Source organism: Rhinolophus sinicus, linkage group LG13, assembly GCF_036562045.2.
Source record: "Rhinolophus sinicus isolate RSC01 linkage group LG13, ASM3656204v1, whole genome shotgun sequence".
Lineage (NCBI taxonomy): Eukaryota > Metazoa > Chordata > Mammalia > Chiroptera > Rhinolophidae > Rhinolophus > Rhinolophus sinicus.
Window position 1 is genome coordinate 6,871,258 of NC_133762.1, and position 21,665 is coordinate 6,892,922.

At 41.8% G+C, this 21,665-nt stretch overlaps 1 long non-coding RNA gene across 1 annotated transcript in view; it reads left to right on the top strand.

The window, feature by feature from the left end:
• The window catches only part of LOC141568187 (uncharacterized), a 34,803-nt gene extending 15,688 nt beyond the window's left edge, over positions 1 to 19,115 (top strand). Inside the window, exons 2-4 of the long non-coding RNA XR_012491230.1 lie at positions 10,869 to 11,077; positions 16,218 to 16,376; positions 17,052 to 19,115. This is a non-coding gene — a long non-coding RNA (uncharacterized LOC141568187). The remainder of the gene's footprint in view (positions 1 to 10,868; positions 11,078 to 16,217; positions 16,377 to 17,051) is intronic.
• The last annotated feature ends 2,550 nt before the right edge of the window (positions 19,116 to 21,665 follow it).

Genomic DNA, 21,665 nt, shown 5'->3' on the forward strand with positions numbered 1-21,665 from the left:
AGATTTTTCTTCTTAACAGAGGCACCAGCAAAGCATACAAGGTCTAAGAAGGTGAATGGAAAATGGAAAATGTCTACAGTACAGAACAACTGCTTTAAAACAAACAAACAAACAAACAAACAAACAAACAAAACTCTACCCCCTCTTATCAATTCCAGATTGAGGCACTTTAATTTGACAAACTCAGTATTTACATTGGGAATCTGCCCAACTGCTATCTGTCACCAGAGGACGCAGCAGCAAAGGGGTTAATAATTGCTGACAATTTTTTTCCTCTTTCAACGAACAGTTTTATTGCAGAAATGGGAGTTGAACTGGAACATTCACAATCAGAATAAAAGGGCAAGCTGATCTGGAAAAGTCACTATTATATGTGAAAAGGGAAAGTTTTCATGGATTTTAGAGAGGCCAAAGAAAAGGGCTTATTTTATATTTGAGAACATAGTTTAATTTAGATTTTTAAGGACAAGTTGCCAAACATTCAAAATCCCTATATAGTACTCGGGAGAAATGGAACGATGCCTGCATTTGACAATGGAAAGGAAAGCATTCATATTTGACAAAAACCTTATACAGTGTTTAAACATATGTCTCTAGATGGTTTTGCAAGAAGTCAGTGTGTAATTTAATGTACTGACTCCTATTTCTAAAGAATCATGCTGTTTACCAGGCTATCTTAGAGGTTACCATTCCACCTTGAACTGACACGGTGAAAGGGCATCTAACAGCTTGTGTGTACCTTCTGACAATTTCCAGATGTTTACCCGGAGACACCCAGAAGTAGATAATCATTCATGGGTTGGCACGTCATAGTAGAGAGTGCACTAGACTTGGGAGTCAGAAGACAGAAGTTGAAGTCTCAGCTCTTTCACTTCCAAATATGTGGCTAAGTGCTCTCAACCACAGCTGCACAACAAAAACATCTGTCGAACTTCAGACACACACCTAGACACCTGAGCCACACTGCTCAGGGTTTCACAGGTCAGAGACTGGTCCCTGCATTGTTCAAAAGCAGCTGGTAACTACTGATAAACCCCTCCAACTTTAGTGTCCTCATTTGCAAAACAGGAATACATTTCCTGGCCACTGAATAGGGTTGCTGTGAAGAGTATACACAGAACTATATTTAAGCCATGAGCTCCGTGCTCAGAAGAGGTTCACGTTCTGTTTTTCCTGCAGTGGGTCTTGGATGTTCTGGTTCAGAGCTCCCCAAAATGGACTCTCAGGGGCAAAAGCGCCATGGGACGCTCAGTAGGAAAGCTATGCAGGCATCAGTCACGTTTAGCGGGTCTACATTATACTCCCTTCCAGACTGTTACTGGGACCATTAGCACGTCAAAGGAACTGAAAGGACCAGAAGGAAAAGAACCAGCTCAATTTGCTGCACACAATGTTTCTCGAGGTTATTTAACCACTGAATTCCTTTTCAAGTGGCAATTATTAATTGATGTTCAAGAGAACATACTTTGGGGGGGTGGATGGGGGGGTGTCATTCTTCTCCATGATCTCTGACTAATTTTCTAAAGTTCCATAACCTCCCTCTGGAAATATACTGTGTGTTTAGGTCTAAGACCCAGCCTTTCTGATCATCCCAAAGAACACCTGCCCTTTTTTCCCCCTGAACTACTAGTTTAAATGAACTCTCATATTAGAAATGATTCTATTTAACTATTGTAGTTTTTCCTTGAACTGTGTGAGTTCATGAAGGTAGAACACAAAGGATCTAGAAAGGATGACGCCATCAATTTAGAAACACAATTAATAACTGAGCATAAATTCACCAGCCCATGGTTGTTAAATAAAGACATTTTGTGAGATCATACCTTACCCTTGAAACTAGTGGAATGGAATAAAATTAGAAGAGCTAAACTAATCCAATAGTCATAAATAAACTTGGTAGAAGTTTTATAAAGGTGCGCTATCGGAGGACAGCTCAATTTCCTTTAAGCCAATAATTTAAGAGATTTTTGGGAAACAATGTAATTACTTAGTTTTTTGTAACATAGTTCGCCTAGTCTGTATTCTCAGCCTCAGCGGAATATGTCCTCCTGGGGATGAAAACTGAAAGTGGCAAACTGTATCTCTCTGGTTGAGGTGTATTTATAAAAGAATCACCTACTCATTCAAGCAAGACTAGAAAAGGACACACATAGATACATGGTCTTGGGATGGATGGATGGATGTGTAAATTTCACAGTCAGGATGGGCAGAGGTTGCAGTAAGAATTTGCTTCAGACAACTACTTAATTTTTTTTTTTTTTTTTCAAGCATCTTGCTTTTTTTGCAAAGCAGGTTTGGTATGAAAATCTCAAATGGACAGCTTTGCTTGTGAGTTTTCCGCTATTTCGACTCTGGTCCTAGCCAGAAACACTGTGAGAACACCCTTTCATTTGGTATTTGAGCCCTTATGCCTCTGTTCCTGGCTGCAGACCAAAGGGAGTGAACACAACCGAAGATTTCAGAACCTCAAAATAGTAAACTAAAAATGGTTTGCTTTGCTTTGGGTTCTAAAAATGATTGACCTCAGAGCCTTGTTCTAAACGGTCTGGTTGATCTATTGCTAGTGTGGATTACTGCATTTCAGAAACCAGTGGAGAGCATTTGTTTGTGATTGATAACTAAAAGCAGAAATACCCCCACTCAATCAAAAAGATCATAATACAGGTATCTGGTCACTATAGCAGAGGCTAGATTTTATGAACATGCTTTATGTCCCAGGGTCAAGTAACGTAAAGAACAAGGAGATTAGAGTTTGGAGTAGGACAAACGGGTTTGAGGCCTGATGGTCTATAACGAGCTGAGCGACTAGGGCAGATTTCTGAGGCTCTTTCCTGTGGGTAAGGTTTATAAGAATAATGACAAATAATTACACTCATTTAAAATAGGTCATTATGAGGAGTAAAGTATTTCCAAAATGGTGGTGTCCATGATATTATCAAAGGTAAGTATTCACAGTTTGAACTGCACGAGCAAACACAATCTGGGTCCAAATCCCCATTCCTCTGCTTTCCAGCTCTATGACCTGTGCAAGACACCTAAGACTCTTTGGCCATCGATTTTATCATCTGTGAAATGGGGATTGTGGTGTTGGGAGAAGTAAATGAAATAATGCAGATCAAATACTTGGCACAGCGTTAATGCTAGAAAAACTGGTGTCCATTAATACATGCATAACGTGATCATGAAGATGGTGATTTCATAGGCTTCGCATTCTCGGACCAGTCCAAATACAGACACATGAAAACCTGGGTAGGCCCTTGGGAAGTCTCTGAACTCTTCTCCCAGAAAGTTACAAATGTGACAGGATTTCACTGGGTGGGTCAGCAGTATTTCCATAACGTACTGGGTCAGACCCAAAACATGGGTTGGGCTAAATGTAAGGCTGTAAGGGAGGAAGTGACAAACTTGCTGAGCTATCGCCAAGTGTGAAGCAATGCCGGTCTTGGCAATTTTTAGCATCCAATTTTCACCAGTAAAGAGAAGGTGAAAAAGTGGAAACATACGCAGGGGCCACAATGAAATCGTTGGAGCGTTGAAACACTTATCCCACGGTCTTTTAATTCTAAAATAGTAATATAGTGTTCTAAAAGTTATTTTTATATCAGGAATTTCCATAGGATGCTTGTGGTCTTGAAAACAAGTATTCACTGCCAAAAACCTGGCTGACCCAAAATCGGACTAGCAGCTTCTTCGCTGGGTATTTCTTATCCATGTTCAATGTAGGGATGTAGTAGATACTAGATTTAACTAAACATGAAAAGGTCATATTCTTTATTCAACGGAAAAAAATGTGTTTTTAATCGGCGTTTTTAATTTGGGAATGGCTAGCCTGCTATCCCTTCAAAGTACGGGTCACATGGTGTGGTCTCTTCCTTCCATCATAGTCAAAATTCTTCCAAGAATGCTCTCCTGGACCATCCTTCTCCTTCATGGGTTTTGAATTCCTAGCTCTCTGCACCCCCAAGCACTGAAGCTGCATCCTTCACAGACTCTCTGGCTTACCAGCCCCAATGACAACTTGCGAATGATGGTCAAAAGAAAACAAGAGGACGACCCCTCTCTTTTGCAGTTGCCTCACTGACTCTCTTCCTGGAAATCCCTCCTCTCGCCTTCTGCTGCCCTATTGCTTCCTTTGCAGTTCTGGTGACTCTTTTTCTGTGGCCTTAAAGTGCTAGCTCAGAATTCTGTTCTTTCTCATCTTCTCTTTGCCCAAGAGTTTATCTTTAGGTAAACCCACTCATTCTTGCGACTCCGGTTATCTCCTCCTGCCCAAGGGCTGGACCACCACCATCTTTCTCCTGAGGTTGTTATCTCTACCTGGATTCCCTCAAACGCAGTATATAAAGTCAGACCTCATCCATTTTCTCTCTGCACCAGGCCTCCCATCCCTTCTGTTTGGTTTCGGCAATTTTGTTTGTACGTCGAAATAAACTTGTCTTGGTGTGAAAACCTCAAAGCTTCAGCATTAATCTGTGTCGCTATGCTCTTGTTTGACCTCCATATCCTAGGAAAGTCCCCCGTTTATTTGTAAGCTCTGTCACTTTTATCTCATGCTGTCTGTCACACTTATAGGAGAGACAGACGGATGCAGAGGTCTGGGACTCCCTGTGACGCTTGCTTTTCTGTTCTCAAGATAGGTGCTGGGACGGAGCCATTGCTTCTGCGTCCCGAGCAGAAAGGGGGAGGAAGGAAGACCACAGAACGACAGGGCATCTGCTGGCCGAGGGGTGTGTTCTTGAAAGCAGAGCTGACAACCGTGGTCTAACTGACCGAAGTAGTGTTGCATGACCACCTGACCTACAAGGGAGGCAGAGAAAAGTAGTCTGAAACATCTGGACACATTGCTGCTCCAAGACACCAGAGTTCTATTGGGATGGAAGAAAGTGCCAAATGATGGTGGCCAGGCGAGCAGCAAAGGGATCTCTCTAACCTGTTCTCCTCACTTCCCTGCATGTTCTCCAATGCCCGCTGACTTTGCTAGGATGAAATAGCCTTCCACTCCTTACTCCCACCATCATCGTCTTAGCTTACGTCCTTGTCACCACAGAGCTAAGTGCCAAATCAATGGACTCGGTGTGTCCATACACCATCGCTGCTATTGCATCTGCTCAGCAATCCAGTCCTTGAACAAACGGGTATTGGTGACAGGCATGGTGCTAGGGAGACCAAAACCATGGACCCTGGCTTCCAGGGTGCCCAGTCCAGCTGGGGAGACCCACGTGGTACCGATCAGCTCCAGAGCCACATGACAAGTGACATAACAGAGACAGACACGGAGAATTGTAGAAGCAGAGGGAAGACTAACTACTTCAATCCGGGATGGCCTGAGACTTCACAGAGAAGGTGATGTCATGAGCCGAGTTGTGTATTGTCAGGAGTTTCTCAGGACAACCCAGAGAGAAATAATCATAAGTGTTCTGTGCTTGTAAACTAATTACCAATGAAAAACAAAGTGGTCATATACACGACCTCACTCCGAATTTAATTTTTTAAGAAAGTCATCAGAAGCAAAAGCAATTTTAAGTGCTGCATTATAGGGCACAGCACTGATAAATGAGAGGAAAACTGGTTCTTAGAGAGTGTCCCAGTCACTTACCATGCCCTGAAATTAACTGAGAACTCATTTGTCAAGAGTGCACCTACCCTACAGAGAATTCTTCCAATTAACATCAAAAGCGATCATTCTTAACCTCTCATGCATTAAGAAAACCTTGTCTGCACCCAATGTTCTCTTCATAATCAATGGAGCCCTTTATGTATGTTATTTCAAATTTATCACCCTGCGTATTACTAAAATGAATGAATTAATAAATGAATTTGCGGTAGGTCTTAGAAGCTAGATTTATTTGTTGTCTCCTGGTTCTCATGGGATTTTCTTTTGGTCTCTGAGACATTTCACTCTGCAGCTTCTCATAGTTTGGGGTATTTATTGATAGCTACTGACAGCGCGTGTTGGTACTCCTAGGCTGACAATGGCTAGATCAGAAAAGTGGTCTTTTGGGGGATTAGTTATGGTCTGAAAATGTCAGGGAAGTCACTATCGGGTTATGTTAAAAGGCAATGCAAGTGTGTCATAGCAGTTCTAACAGTATTACATTGTTATAAAGAGCACGGATCAAGATACATTAAACGATAATACTGAATGCTGATGAGGCTATGGTAAGATTGATACTCACAAACTTTTGTTGATGAGTAAAATAGCGCACCATCCTTGGGGGCCAATCTCATGATATGTAATATGATCCCTAAAATATTTCTATCCTTTGGTCCTTAATTCCACTTGCAAGAATGTACCTCTGGAGACGGTTAGAAATTGAAACTTGTGAACAAGTCTTGGTGTAGAAGGATGGCTGTCTCAGAGCATTAAGTAAACTGTGGACTCTCCATGAGCTAGAACTTTATGTAGTTGTCAAGATTTGTGTTTTCAAATAATTTTTGATCACCTGGAAAAGTGCCCACTATGTTCAGTGAAATGAAAAAGAAGACAGACAGTTGTATTGAGGTTTAATCTATCTATCTATCTATCTATCTATCTATCTATCTATCTATCTATCTATCTATCTATCTATCTATCTATTATCTATCTATCACACACACACACCCCACACACACAATCTTTCAAATGATTTCCCTCAGCATGTTAACATGTATCCTGTTTAAATGATTTCTATTATTATCCTTACACTTCTCTAAATTGTAAAGATTCCTGCACTGAGAAGTATGAGTTTCATGATCAGCAATAAATCCCTCTTAAAGAACAACTAGTAGGAATCACACAGTAGCGGATGAATTAGCAGTATCACGGTCACTGGGGGTTTGTTGGGGCGCATTGCTGGGCCTCACCCCAGGGTTTCTGCCACATCCTGGGAGCTGCTGAGAACTTCCATCTCTAACAAGTCCCCAGGCGAAGCTGCTGTGGGCCTGAGGACGAGACTTTGAGAACGACTGCTTTTCAAAAATGGGGGGAAATGAGCTGATGCAAATGAATTCTTTCCACCTTGCTGTAGTGGAAGTTAAGAGCACAGGGTTTAGAATCAGAGACTTGGGATTGAATTCCAATTTGACCACTTAATGCTTGAACAAATTCTTAACCTCTAGGAATCTTCATTTTCTTGCCTCTTACACAGGGTTATTCTGAGAGTTATATGAGATCATGAGTGCTGAATAAATGGTGATTACTACTGTAATTAACCCATTTGTTCTATGCAACAACTTTATAAAATAGACTTTGCCCCCATTTTACAGATGAAAAGGCTGAGGCACACAGAGGGTCAGTTACGTCCCTGAAGTCATCTTCTTCAGGGACAGAAGTAAATGGCAAGATTGAAATTCTAAATCAAGTCATTTTGACACACTCTATTCTACCCAAACACAGCATTTTTTCTTTTAAGCGTGTTTTTCCAGGACCCATCAGCACCAAGTCAAGTAGTTGTTTCAATCTAGTTGTGGAGGGCGCAGCTCACAGTGGCCCATGTGGGGATCAAACCAGCAACCTTGTTAAGTGCACCACGCTCTAACCAACTGAGCTAACCAGCCGCCCCCCCCCAACACAGCATATTAAATGTGATGTACATTCAGAACAGTTCCTGAAGTTGGATTTCCATATTTCTTTGTGTGAAATTTTCCATTGGCAATGACACATCTTAAAACACCTTTCTGGACTATTAAGAATATTTCCATTGTGATGGGCACAGCTGTAATTTCCATTTCATTTTAAGAGGCGGTGAGAAATAACAAATCAGGTAGGTAAAAGTAATCACGAAAGAAAGAACTAGCATTAAAAACAATGTTAAAACCAAGTTGACTAAGCAAAGTGGTTTTTTTTCTTGTTTATTTTTTATTTTGTTTGTTTTGTTCTTTTTGTTTTTGTTTGTTGTTTTTTTTTTTACAATGCTTTGTTACTTGATGGCATTGATAGCTTCAGGAACATTAGAAAATACAGTTGAATTTTCTTTATTGTTGTTTTTCTTGGGAGAGTGGAGGTATTTTTTTATTATACAGTTTATGATGAATAACTTGATTTCAACAGCACTTTTGAATTTGCTAGACATTAAAACAATAGAGAAAGACCATTTTATAAATTGAAAATTCACGTGTGAATACTAAATGCTACGATTTGATTTTGTTGTTTCTATAGAAACAACAGAAAATTGAGATTAAAATCAGCTAAAATGGAATCAAGTTTTATGAAACAGATAAAGGAACCTATTTTGCTTGTTCTGAGTATAGTGGAGAGAAATAGAATTTTTATTTAAAACCCAAGCTGTCTGTGGACAATTCAGGGTTTTGAGGAAAAGTTCAATAGGGGTGGGGGTGGGGGGCTCCCGGACAGTGTGAGGGAAGGCAAAATGTGAAATGGTCGGGAGGGAAAGAGGCCGCCCAGCCAGTGAGATGGAAGCTCTGGTCTGAGGAGAAAGCGGCGGGGGGGGGCGGGGGGGGGAGACAGTGAGACAGTACTTGTCTTCGTGGTTAGGGAGACCAGTGTCAGCCATGTTGCAGAAGAAGAGTGTCCCCCAAGCTCAAAACACTTGCGTTTGGAATTGACGGATTTGTAGAATTTGGGTAAAGAGATGGTCCCTCTGACACATTTTCTCCCATAGAAAATGGGACGCCTCTCCCGCGGTGTCACAGGCAAGATGGGCACGTGGCAGCCTCTTGGTCAACGTGCACTGTTGACTGACACGCAAGCTAACTTGATAAAATTTACCACTCAAGGGTTTCTTTTCAGTTTTTAAAGAGAAGCATAGAAGATGAGTGAGGCCACTTTCGTGGGCCAACGACCCATGCAGTCATACAGGGCCCCACACGCCAGAGGGTCTCACACTTGGTTTGTACTCTGCTTTCGTCTTAAGAGTCTTAATAATTTTCGAATGAGGTTCCCCACATTTTCATTTTGCACTGGGTTCTGAGAATGATGCAACCAGCCCTGCAGACAAGCATTGTGCGGGAAGCTTTATTCTTGCTGACTCTCCTGAGCTCTGCCCTCTGTCATTCCCAATACACGGATACCACGGCGGGCCAGTTGGCACAGGGTGACCCTGAAGTGCAGCTATGGGTGACTGGGTCACAAGAGGACACCTGGCTCCAGATGGGCCAGTCACAGCCCCTCTTATATCAGTAAAACATAGTGTGATATCTTCCCCTCTGTTCTCTGATCTTGCTGGTGGCAAAACCCAGTTACCTCTGGCATCTTTCTAACCTGTGGAAAGGTTAGGATTTGCACTCATAACATGAGCTTAAAACATATTTGCTAAGTGAATGAATGAAATTATAAATGTTAATTATTTTTATTACCACAAAAGCTGGGTACTGAGGTTACTCAATGCCAAGTATTTTACATACAGCTGACACTTACCCTACAACAAAGTCGTCTGGGTTTTTTCTGGTAAGTTTTTTAAAACAGGCGTCAGTGCAGAACTTTCCTTGATGACAAGGATGTCTCCTCAAAGATGTACAGTGGTACCTCGGTTTTTGAACGTCTCCGTTGACGAACATTTCGGTTTATGAACGCTGTAAATTTTATGGATCTATGGTATCATTAGATAGTAAAATTTATGCTATATTTGCAATATTAGGGTTGATTTTAAAGGTCTGGAATGGATTAATCCATTTTGCATTCCTTTCCATGGGGAAACCGTTACCTTGGTTCTCAAATGTTTCAGAACTTGAATGGTCTTCCGGAATGGATTACGTTCGAAAACTGAGGTACCACTGTATTTGCAACGGTATCTAGATTTCCATACCCAAGAAGTAGGAAATTGGTGACATCACATGTTTGTTCTTGCCCATTTGCCTGAACTTACATTGAATGTAAGAAATTCAAGTTCCATTATTTTACATAAAAAGACAAAACTAAACTAAACTCAAACACCTCTTCAACAGAGAGAAGCCATTTTTCAACATGTCGCTCGCTGGGCCAAAGGCCCACGTTTCCCCTGCTGCTGACCTTTGGGTCAGTTCACGGTTTCCTGGCATTTCCAACAAGGCACAGTCAGACCTGAGGACCAGCCATGGAACGTGTTCTTTTCTTGACAGCCGTTCTGGCAAAACTACTTGCTCATTAATATGTTGGTGTCCGGCAAAGGATGAGAAAGGGGCTCGAGGAAACAGTTTCCTTCGGGGTGCGATGGGGATGGATGTATCTTGGGTGCTGGTTCTCAAGAACCAGTGTGTGTAGGAGACACGGGGGAGTGTGTCAGACCTGCATTCTTGCCAAGTACCACGGCACCGCGGCGTGGGTGCTCCCCGGACCCCACGTAAACACCAGCCGCCCTAGTTCTAGGACAGGGGTGTCCAAACTGCGGCCTGCAGGCCAACTGCGGCCCGCAATCCATTGTTAATTGGCCCGCAGCAAAGTCAAAAAATATATTTAGTTTACTTAAATAAACCAGGTGAGGCAACGCGTACTTCACCTCGAGTGAGTGGCCTGGCTGTTTGTGTATTTTACCGCATATGGCCCTTGGTGAAAAACATTGAAAGAAGTTTGGACACCCCTTTTCTAGGAGATGAGTAAACAAATGAAGCACAGATATACGTGGGTAATACAGCGGTACGTGGTTTAGAGCCAGAGTGCTGGGTTCGAATCCTCGCTCTATAGCTTCACCTGTAGGAGCTCCCCCAAAAGTTCTCTAACCTTTCTCTTGCCCTGGTTTTCTCCACTGTTAAGTGGGGATCAGAACGAGTAGTACCTCTTGGGATCTCGAGAGGATTACATGCGTTAATACATGGAAAGCGCTGGGAACAATGTCCGGTGTGCTAACGGCATGGGAGCGTGAGGTGGGACTCCATCAGCTCCAAACCCACGTAATCACCCGCCTTTGCTTCTGTCCTGAGGTCAACGCTACATTTTGTCTGACTGTTTCTTACAGGACAAAATGCCCATATATGTTTCGGAGTGTGGGTGTGAGGATTTGAAAACATTCATGACTTTTACTCTCTTATGAGAAGCCTCTCCATTAAAAGAGCCAGAAGACTGCACGATCAATTGATACATTCACGTAAAGACAAAGAAGGAGGCTGATCCCAAAGGACGTGTTATCAGAATCGGGCCCCAGTTGGAGAAGTTATGTGACTTGGGGTAAGTTCAAATCTAGAGTTGTTTTACTCCAAAGCTTAAGAAAAGATGAAGGGAAATTTTTGGCCTTGGTTAGTTAATTAAATGTGAGGCGTCTTCCCTATTCCCAAAACTTAAGTGCCTGCAGCTATTGGATTATTCACGGAATCTGTCACTTATCTCGACTGGGTTTCTGACTTCTCCCCTAAACTTTTCTCTTTTAATACTTATTTTTAAAGTATTATGAGACTACTCTGTTGTTGTTGTTGGTTTTTGTTTGTTTGTTTGTTTGTTTTTTAAATAGTGTACAGAGAAGAATTGGAGTGGGGGGAGATCAGAACTGGCATTAAAAAGAGCCAGGGTGGAGGCAACCCACAGAGCAGGGGTGTCCTGTGGATCTCAGCGATACCCCTCCTGCTCCACCCTTCCCCTCCCCTTTCTCTCTACCCCTCCCTTTTCCTTTATTGTTTCTGACCATCAGCCATCCACATTTTTTAACCAAATGAGAAAAAGATGCATAGAAATTCCATAATCACCATCAATGAAGCCAGAGCAGATAAGCAACTCGAATGAGAAACTTCTACATAGGAGGCTCTATTTATAAATCTTAGTTTGTTATTTCATCTCGCTGTGGCTTAAGAGTGCCACCCAAGAAACATGTGCAAGGTTTCAAAATAACATGCTAAATCATTTGCTATCAGTGATCTTTTCAGGGATACAGAGGAAATAGGATCAGGGCCTGGTGGCCCGAAATTAATTCCTTTCCATACAGGATTCTTAGTTTGCTTATGAACGTTCTTCCCTCCAGTGGTGTGCTGGTCACCATTTACCCACTGGCTCTTTGGAAAGCAAGCCCTGATTTGTGGTGTTGATGGATTCCCACCACACTCCTAGCGCAGCTAATTTTGAGCTACTAATATGACGCCACCGAAAAGGCCCTGTTGGTGCTGGAGCCACATGGTGGCATCTGGGCTTAACAGGTATACCCGAGATGCACCACTTCTGGGCTCAGCACCAGGTCTGCTGGGCCCAGATGCCCCCACAGTCCTTCCTGAGGTGAGGTGGACAGACTGGCATGGGTTGTGCGCTAGCAGAGGTCTAGCATTGGGACACAGATGCATATGGTGACATGTCAAGGACACCTGCCAATCCTTATGGGGCCCTATGGGAATCTGATCCCGCCTTCCCACTGCCCTGAAGACAGAGAGAGCCTGAAGCAGGGAGAAGGGCAGACACCCAGAAGACATTTATCTGAGAGAAGTTTCGATACCAGAAAGTGATGGCTTCAACTGGAGAAGGCTTCCACTGGGAAGCTTAGCAAGGTCACTTTTTCCTTTTCTTCTACGGCCCAGTTGGCTGGTTGTCTGGGGAGGGGGTGGGGTAATGCGTGGGGGAAGGAAGGTCCTTGAGAAGGCTTACATGAGTTATGGCACATAAAGAAGCCATTTTTTTCATTAATCATCTGAGTTTAGTGAGTGAATTTGCTATCCTGTGTATATACATAAACCCGAACTTGTACTGCCAAACCATTTACTTTTGAGTTCCTCTCATAAGAGTGCAAGATGAATGAAAATTTAAATGATTTGAGATACTAGATTTAGCATAGAAGTGTGGAATTCAGCTGTACATCAGCCTGAAGATATACCATTTATACAGAAGATCTTGTTAGCAAGTGATAACCCTTCTAATTGAAACTAAGAAAGATAACATTGAATGGCCGAGAGTATTCACCTCCCACAAATCAGGCACTTTCTGGTTCCTGAGAAGCATGCAGCATTCCTGCAGACGCTCGCAGAACCTCTTATGAAGTACTGGATAAAAATACGAACGTGGGCCATTAGACATCTCAGTCATACAGATGTCCCTTTTCGTCAAGCAGAGTATTCAAATGGACGTCAGATATGGTGATTTCTGCACTGGCCAAAAGAGCTGGTTTTCTCCTTTCAGTGTTAAACCCAGACTCACTGACTCCAGACAGAGGGCAATTAATGGGGGATATTTTGTCACTATTGCCTGCAATTTAGATAAAGCCAGGGTGCATATGGTGTACACGCGCACACACACACACACACACACACACACACAACTCATGAAGTTCTAACACACACACACACAAACACACACACACCACGAGTACTCTAGAACGTAGGTGTGCCCCATACAACTAGTCCAACAACTTGTTTAAGTTTCTCATTGGAATAAGGTAATAGTCTTCTCTCTTAGAACACTAAAAAATATATAGGCTAAAAAAAAAAAAATAATAGTTTGTTGCTTTAGCAAAAATTTGGGACCATGTTCTCCAGGGGCCCAAGGAGTTCAGGCTGACTGGCTGACACCTCTGCAGTACTTAAATATCTGAAGCCTTTGCCACCAAACTACCATGTAGAGAAATGTACAAGGAAAGACTGCTTTTCTGCTGTGTGTGTGTGTGTGTTCCCTTTGAGTTAAAAAAATTGTAAGACAAACAAAAAAATAATAATAAAACAAATACAAGACATGATGTTGAATTAGATAAGGCTTTTTTGTTCGTTGCTTTTCTTCCCGTGCTCGGCCCCCCTCACTGGCCCGGCTGCCCCGTATGGCTGGGTGTTGACACAGATTGGCAGCATGAACCTTAAACTGTTGTAAACACCTATAAAATGGGGCCTTCCTCACATGGTCAGTGAGGAGGCCCTGACGGGGTGACACCTGTCATCTGATAAGCTCGGGTCAGGAGTCACTCGATTGCTCTGCTTTTTCTTTGGATGTCAAAGAGCCCAAAGCTTTGAATGTTTTTAATAAGTAAATTACCCAAACATGCACAGTCCTGTTGTACACATTAACTCATCAGAGGCCATGGTAAACCTGGGGGGCCCCTCGAAAGGTCAGGGGCCGTACACCTGGTGTGTTGTAACCGCAAGGCCAGCTTTTGGTGAGAATCACCTAGCTACCTCAGATTGATTTTGGAGAACTGACATTGCTTGAGGGGAGGTGGTGGGATCCTTTTTAACAAAGAATCACGGAGCATGAATTTTAGGTGGATGGTTTGACATTTTCCCAAAGTTGACAAGGTCTATATTCTAGGGGAGAGAGTTATCAACAGGGCTTTGATTAAGGAAGAACATTTTTCTTACAGCAAAATAAATTTTAGTGTTAGAATTAGCATTTCAGTTCATCCTCCTGTGTATATGTATATATATCATGCCTGTTTTATAATGTCTTGAGGGTTGAAGTAACCAGATATTCTTTGTGTCAACTGTTTGGGATTCAGTGACTGAGACCAGGTGGCTAGGCAAAAGGACAGCCAACTGTAACAAGAGTTCCCTTATAGTCACTACGTGGACGACGGCTTATTCAGTGAGTCATGAACAGAAATGCCTGAGTCATGGGAAATTTTCATTGATACTGACAAACCTTTCTTCCCTTCTAGGTCTCTTTTATATAACTGAGGATGGGAAAGGGGATGGCTTGTGAAACAAAACGTTCAATACTCTGAATAAAGTATCGTGGGTCAAATAAAAGGGATATAGGAGATTTTCCTTTGCTTGCTTCTTCTAGTTTCTCCTTGTGTTTCAATCACTGCTGGGCAGTGGGACATCAGCAAGGGCATTTTGGGGCTTTTGGGAATAGCTGTCTATTTACAGCCTTAACATTCTGCACGTATGTAGGCCACGGAATGTATGGGAATCCTAACGGGTTTCAGAACAAATCATTGCACTTTCCACTGTATTTCTGTCATCGATCGAATCACACTCTTCACTCCAAATTTGGTCTTGCAGGTAGTCACGATGCTGGAAAGGACCCAGCTCATGCCACTCAAAAGCAAGGATTGTCTTTTAATCACAGATTACAAATCCAACGACATGGATCCTTCTAGCTTGAGCCTGGCGGAGATTTCTCAAAAAAATAAAAATAAAATAAAGTCGCAAGGCAAAAGAAAATGCACGTACTAACCAACCCAAGCATGCCTACAAGCTCAGCTCTCTCTACAGGAGGGAGGCAAAGGAGTACCAAATGAACCGAATATTTGGCAACTCTTTTTCATCATCCACCCTGTTTGGTTCCATGCTGGGCCCAAACAATTTATAACTAAGCACAGGAAAAAACAAAGTTGATATTTAATCTATGCAGCACTGAGGCCTGTCATATCACCCAGAGGAGGAGATGTGAGGTTTTATTCTTTGTTTAATCTTTAACATTCTGTTTTAACACTGGGGAGTGGTGACAGCCCAATTTCTAGCACTGATTTCCTTTTGAAACTGTGGTTTCCTTCATTATTTACAAAATACTCTTCCATCCTGGCCCCAATTCCAACGAATCCAGAGTTTTTCTGACTTCAAAGCCATTCTGCACTTGATATACATATGAGCTCAACAATACAATCCGTTGGATATATATTGTGGAAGATGGGTGCAGTTTCCGTATTTCACATCCGATTCTTGTTTCTGTGTCAGAAAGTTATGATTTGACATAATTCAGACTTTTTTTTTTTGCTTATCCTTTTGTTTATTTTTTTTTAAATTCCAGCTTTATTGAGATGTTATTGACATATATGTAAGATGAGGACGTACAATGTCATGATTTCGTGCACGTATATATTGTGAAATGAAGACCTCCATTCTCTCACACAATCACCTTTTTTGTGTGTGTGGTGATAACTTCGAAGAGTTCCTCTCTTAATCACTTTCAAGTATATAATACAGTCCTGTGAACTGGAGTCACCATGTTGGGTATTAATTAGATCCTCAGAACTTACTCATCTTATAGCTGGGAGTTTGTTCCCTTCGACCAGCGTCTCCTTATTTCCCATGCCCCCAGCCTCTGGCAACCACTGTTCTACAAAGATTCATTTCCACAAATAATTTAACCAACTAAAAATCTAGATCCATGAGAATGCATATAATTATGGGGTGGAACAACAAATCTAAGGTTTGACCTGGACCCATGTGACTTTCCAAAATTGGCCTTGCATCAATCATACTGAAAACATATGGTTTTCGAACTTCCCCCCCCAACCCCCCCAGACTTATTCATCCAATAGATTTTCCCCTTAGGACTATCCAGTATCATCTAAGTGGATAATTAACATTCAAGGTGCTAAGACCACGTCCATATGATGAAAAGTGTTTTGGAAAGCAATAAATGAGTGCATGAGTAATGAAAGATTTTTTTTTTTCCTTTATAGAAAGTCACTGAATTATGCTATCCACACAGCCCACTATCTGATAATGCATTGATAAATGGAGGACTAGACAATCACGTTACGAATATCAGAACGTCATTTGCAATTCTCAAAGTCAGTATTCAGAAGAAACAAACTACAAACTTTCTCTCCAATTTAGAGGTAATGACCCCTCAGCAGCAGCTCAATTAGAGATAGAAAAATGAAAGACAAACTCTGCTCTAAAGAGCCTGTAATCTAGGGAAGTGATTTTCAAACTAGGTTACCTGAGACCCACAGTAATCAATATATTTTACATTGCAGCACAGATGCAAATGTGTATTATGGAAACCAAAGTTTCCAGTGTAGTGTTTATGAACATGCAGTGCACACTGGTATTTTCCATTGTTGTCTATTTCACTTTGCAAAGTAATGCTGGTTGCAAACCACAAAACTGATATCCATAGTAGGAAGCTGTGACTCACAATTTGAAAAAAAAAGAAAAAAAGATTTAGTAGTTGTAGTGTACATTTTTGATGAATGTAGTAGATGGATTAAGAAGCTTTCACACAAATTTGTATTCATAAGCTGCATGAGACAAATGCTACTCCAAGAATACGGTGTGTGGCATATGATAGGGGCTCAACAGACATTTGATGAATTCATTAATAGAACATAGTGGAAAAGAAGTTACGATGGACAAGCCATAGCAGTCTAGCCAATCAACCCTCCTCTTTGGCACTGAGGTTACTGTTAAATTTTCATTACTTTCTATTCTCATAATTCAATTGTTGTACGAAGGCATATTTATTTCTTTTGGGTGAGAAATTTATCAGAATTTTAAATTGTTTTGAACAGGATATTGAAGAGATGAATGCACTCCCATGTTTACTCAACATAGCCAAGATATGGAAACAACCTAAGTGCCCGTCAATGGATAAATGGATACAGATGTGATGAATACACAATGGAATATTATTCAGTCACGTGAAAGAAGGAAATCCTGCCATTTGCAACAACATGGATGAGACTTGAGGATATTGCGCTGAAGTGAGACAAATCAGACAGAGAAAGATACAGACTGTATGTTCTCACTTATACGAGGAATCTGAAAAAGCCAAACTCATATAAACAGAGAATAAAATGGAAGTTACTGGGAGATGGGAAGTGGGGAGACTAGGACAAAAGATGTTTGAGGGTACAAACTTGCAACTAGTAGTAAATGACTCCTAGAAATCTAATGCACAGAGTAGCAAATATAGATAATAATGTTGTATTATAATCATCAAACTTGCTAAGAGACTAGAACTTACTTACTCCAACCACCAAAAAGAAATAAATGATAATTATGCCATGTAATAGACGTACTCATTATCACTACAATGGAAATCATGTAACAATATATAAATGTATCACATTAACAGGTGTAGCTTACATTTGTACAAAGTGATACATCTAGTTATATTTTCAATAAAAAAAGGTTAAAAAAAACCCCACATGCATTAATGATGAAAACAAATTTTTTTGGAGCAAGTGAGGTTAATTTTCGAAGTCTACTGGTTTGACCACGTTGCCTGGATGATTCAGATGAGAAGACGTCGGAACACCTCATCAGTTCAGTCAACTGGAAGAAACAACTGGCCAACCCAGTGCATGATGTTACGTTTTCCCCCGTAAATGGGAAGACACATGAAATTCTTAAGATAGCTTACACTGTCATCCCGCCTTATGTGAGACTAGAAGTCCTAACTGGCAGAAGACAGAGGTCAGAAGTAGGCTTTTCTTGCGCAGATGCCATATGAGAAAGAACTGTTTGGATTCATTTTCTGGTTCAGTTTATCTAGTTCTCTGTTAATTTCTTGATTAAGTGCAGTTAGGAGCTAAACTAGCTCCTGCGTTCTGCGTGAGGAACTGTTAGATACAATATTAATAAAGACAGAAAGCAATATAATATTGCCGATAGTAGATGGGCAATAAAAATTTGGTGGAGGGAATTGAAGACAGAATTCTATTTCAGAGTCTTTATGGAATCATTTCCTCCGCAAGAGCTAACTGATGGAAAAGCATATCAGAACTACTGGTCGATACTAATTCAGCTGAATTAGCATCCAATCATGCTGACTTTTTTGCTCTTTAGCTATCAATGCTATCATTGCCAAGATAGTTATATGATAAAAAATGGTGAATGAGAATTAGGAAAAGTGAAGTGAAAGAGGAGTTATGATCCGTGATTGTGACTCAGTGTTTAGAGGCGCTCCTAAGGACAGTTGCATATAAGCCCCATCTGATAAGATGCAAGTCTATACATAGCACAGACCTGTTTATAGTCGCATTAAGGGGGGAGGCTGCAGGCTGGGCACCAGCTGTTTAATTTGTGGCCATCATTATTTTCACATTAGCACCTGTTGAATTGGAGGTATTAACACCAGTTGATTTTGCTTGTGCATCTACTTAGTGTTCTTAAATGTGAACGCAGGAGGGTAAAGAGCCATATCGATCTGATGATATAGGAAAAAAAAATAATGAAGAGTTGTCCTCATGGAAGGTTTCTAGTAAACAAATGAAACAAGCTGGGAGGATGGGGTTGCCCCAAAGGACCTCAGATCAACTTTAGGATGAGTGCTTCGGGAAGTTCTGATGAAAGCAAGCAGCGGTGCCACATTCTGGATTCTGTAACCAGTGTGGCTACATCCCAAGGGTATGACTTCACGGCCAAGTACATGAACATAAGGAGAAAGCGTTTCATGGAAAAGAGCCTTTGTCATCTCCTTGCATTTAAAGTGCCCCAAATTCAGAGAGCTTAGCTTGGTTTTTTATATATTTTTTTGGCTTCAATTGGAGTTGGTGGGGGGTTGTTAGTTATTGAAATTTGTATTGAAGATGTTAAGAAAAGTACTGTTTATCATTTGTATTCCTACAGCCAACAAATTTATTATCTGAGATCATTATTTACAGAACAATAAAAATTAAGAGTACCATAAGACATAGGTACCTATTGAACAAAGAGCTTGGAAATAATAAAGTTCATGTCTTCCCTAAATTATTTTCCTTAATTTATTTCCTCGTTAATATGGTTAATATGACACTTTAGATCAAAATGCTTTTGACTTTGGCATTGAGGAGAGATGGATGTGAAACAAAACAACAAAAAAACAGAACCATAAAACAAAACTTTCCTTTTCAGACGGTTATTTTCCCCATTCCCATTAGGGCACTATCAGAGCTTTCGGTACCACCTGGATTTTAAAGACACATAATAGCCACAGTAGTCTTTTGATAAAACGATTTTATTTAAGGTGGTATATAAAACGCTTCCTTGTTACAGGAGGAGAAACTGAACTCTTCATCCATCTTTGGGGATGTGGCCTCCACTCCATTGGAGTTTGCCGCCCTGTCTAGTAGCCGCGAGGCTTCACAACACACCCACCCACCTAGAGGGCTTGTTGGAACACAGGTTGTGGAGCCCCTCCCACCCCCCACTTTCAAAAGACTCAGTTTTATATTTCCTCTTCCCTGTCTCATTTCATTCAAATACATGTCCGGCAATCTTACAGCTTTAAGACGAAGCTGACACAGCAGAAAGAAGAAAAGACAGCTGCTCTCTAAGGTCCCCCCTTTCTGAGTGAAGTTACAAATTCCTAACCTAGTATCACTCCTGATACAGGATATTATTGATATCCAGCCATTCCCTTGGAATCCGTGCTTGGGATTCACATATAATTTCACATATAACATCCAGTGATGATAAGGCATCACCAAGCAGCAGGGGAAGTTCCATTTAAGGTATTATGGGAACGGTATACAACAAGTACTTAATAATTTGCTGAATAAATACACCAATACATCAATTATAGCCTTTCAAACTCATTGACCAACTCTCCTATCATTTGCATCACCATTTCCATTTTGAGAAGAAAATTAGGAGGAAAATAATTTTCTCGACATCGCTTAGCCGTCATGCTACATTTCACTTTTCTCTAAGATCCCGGTGCGTCTTTGTAGCCTCAAGAAGCTTATAAAGCAAAAAAGAGCAGAAATCATTGTCCCCACAGGGTGGGTGAAGGAGCAAGAATCAGAGAAGGGTTTTCCTAAGGCCACTGAACTAATGAAAGGTGGAGTGGGACTGAACGAAAGCGTCGCAGTCTCAGGGTTTGTGTGGCCTCCACAGAAGGGCGCCTCCTCTCTTGGTGCCAAGGTGACCAAAGGGTGACGTGCAAGCAGCAGCTGTCTGCTTGCCCTTGGCCTGGGGTGGGTGGGAATAAGACGGAATTGGCTGTTAGGGCTGGGAGAACTCCCCAAGGACCCAGTGCTTGGTCGTTGCTGCAAACAAGAACTTGGAACATCTGTAGAGCCCTACCTCACCCGGTCGCCAGCACACGTGTCGGCCACTGTCTTTCCACACTCAGACCCAGGCAGAGGACCAGAGTGGAGGACAGGTAGAGGCCATCCTGGACCGCCTGGGTGTCCGTCCCTTGTTCCCTCCTTCCTCGCTGTGTTACTACCTTTCCTGCCTGGAGCTACTGGCTCCTTCCTCTGCCTCTTAAAGCTGAGGCTACTAGCTTACAGCCCAAACCCCCTGCTCTGCAATGAAACGCATCGGAACTCATGTATGGTTCAACCTCATCCCGCTGATGCTATGTCTGGCACACAGAGGGCAACTTAATATGTTTTTGTAGAATGAGCAAATATTGTCTGGAAGACAAAACCAGGTCCTGGGTTAACATCTGATATTCAAAAATGTTTTGCCTGCCTACTCCTTGGTGGATACTACACTAGGCTTTGGGGGTATGTTGGTAAAGGGAACCGATCCACTCCCTGTCCTTACAATTTTTTAGTAGGAAATACAGATACAGTAAACAAGTGGTTGCCATGCCTGTGATGGCATGGGATCCAAAGGTGAAAAGCTCTTCTGACCTCTAGGCTGATTTATAAAGGACATCCCAGAGCCCTCACACTCAGCCGACACTGCAATCTGGATTTTTCTCCTCAAGGCGCAGTGTTAGCTGAGAATTCACTGCCTTTCCTTCCTTCTGGATGCATCTTATTTGGCTCTGGGTGTGGGGTTTACCTGCCTCCTGGCATAATTTTGACCCGACTAAGTGACACCAGCCTCAGTGGCTAGCTACAGCAGCTGTCTAGACGTGTCTGTACATTAAAACTGTAACTCTAAATTTGGAAAGACAAGGAAGCAGCAGTAGGTCTTCCCTTTCAGACACCGACTGGTCATCCGGCTGAAGAAACTGGGATTCGCTGCCCTCCCTTCAAGCTTCTGGAACAGGAGGTGTGAGAGAGACCCAGCGGTCTAGGGTCCAATTAAAATGGTCCCTAAATGGAGGTGAGAATTTCAAAGGCCAATAAAACCTGTTGAGTGCAGAAGCGGAGGGTCTGGATGGACAGGCAATTATTCTTTTTATCAATTTTGGAAAGAAAACTGTCAATCTAAAAAGAGCTGTGTTAAAGAATACGCTAATT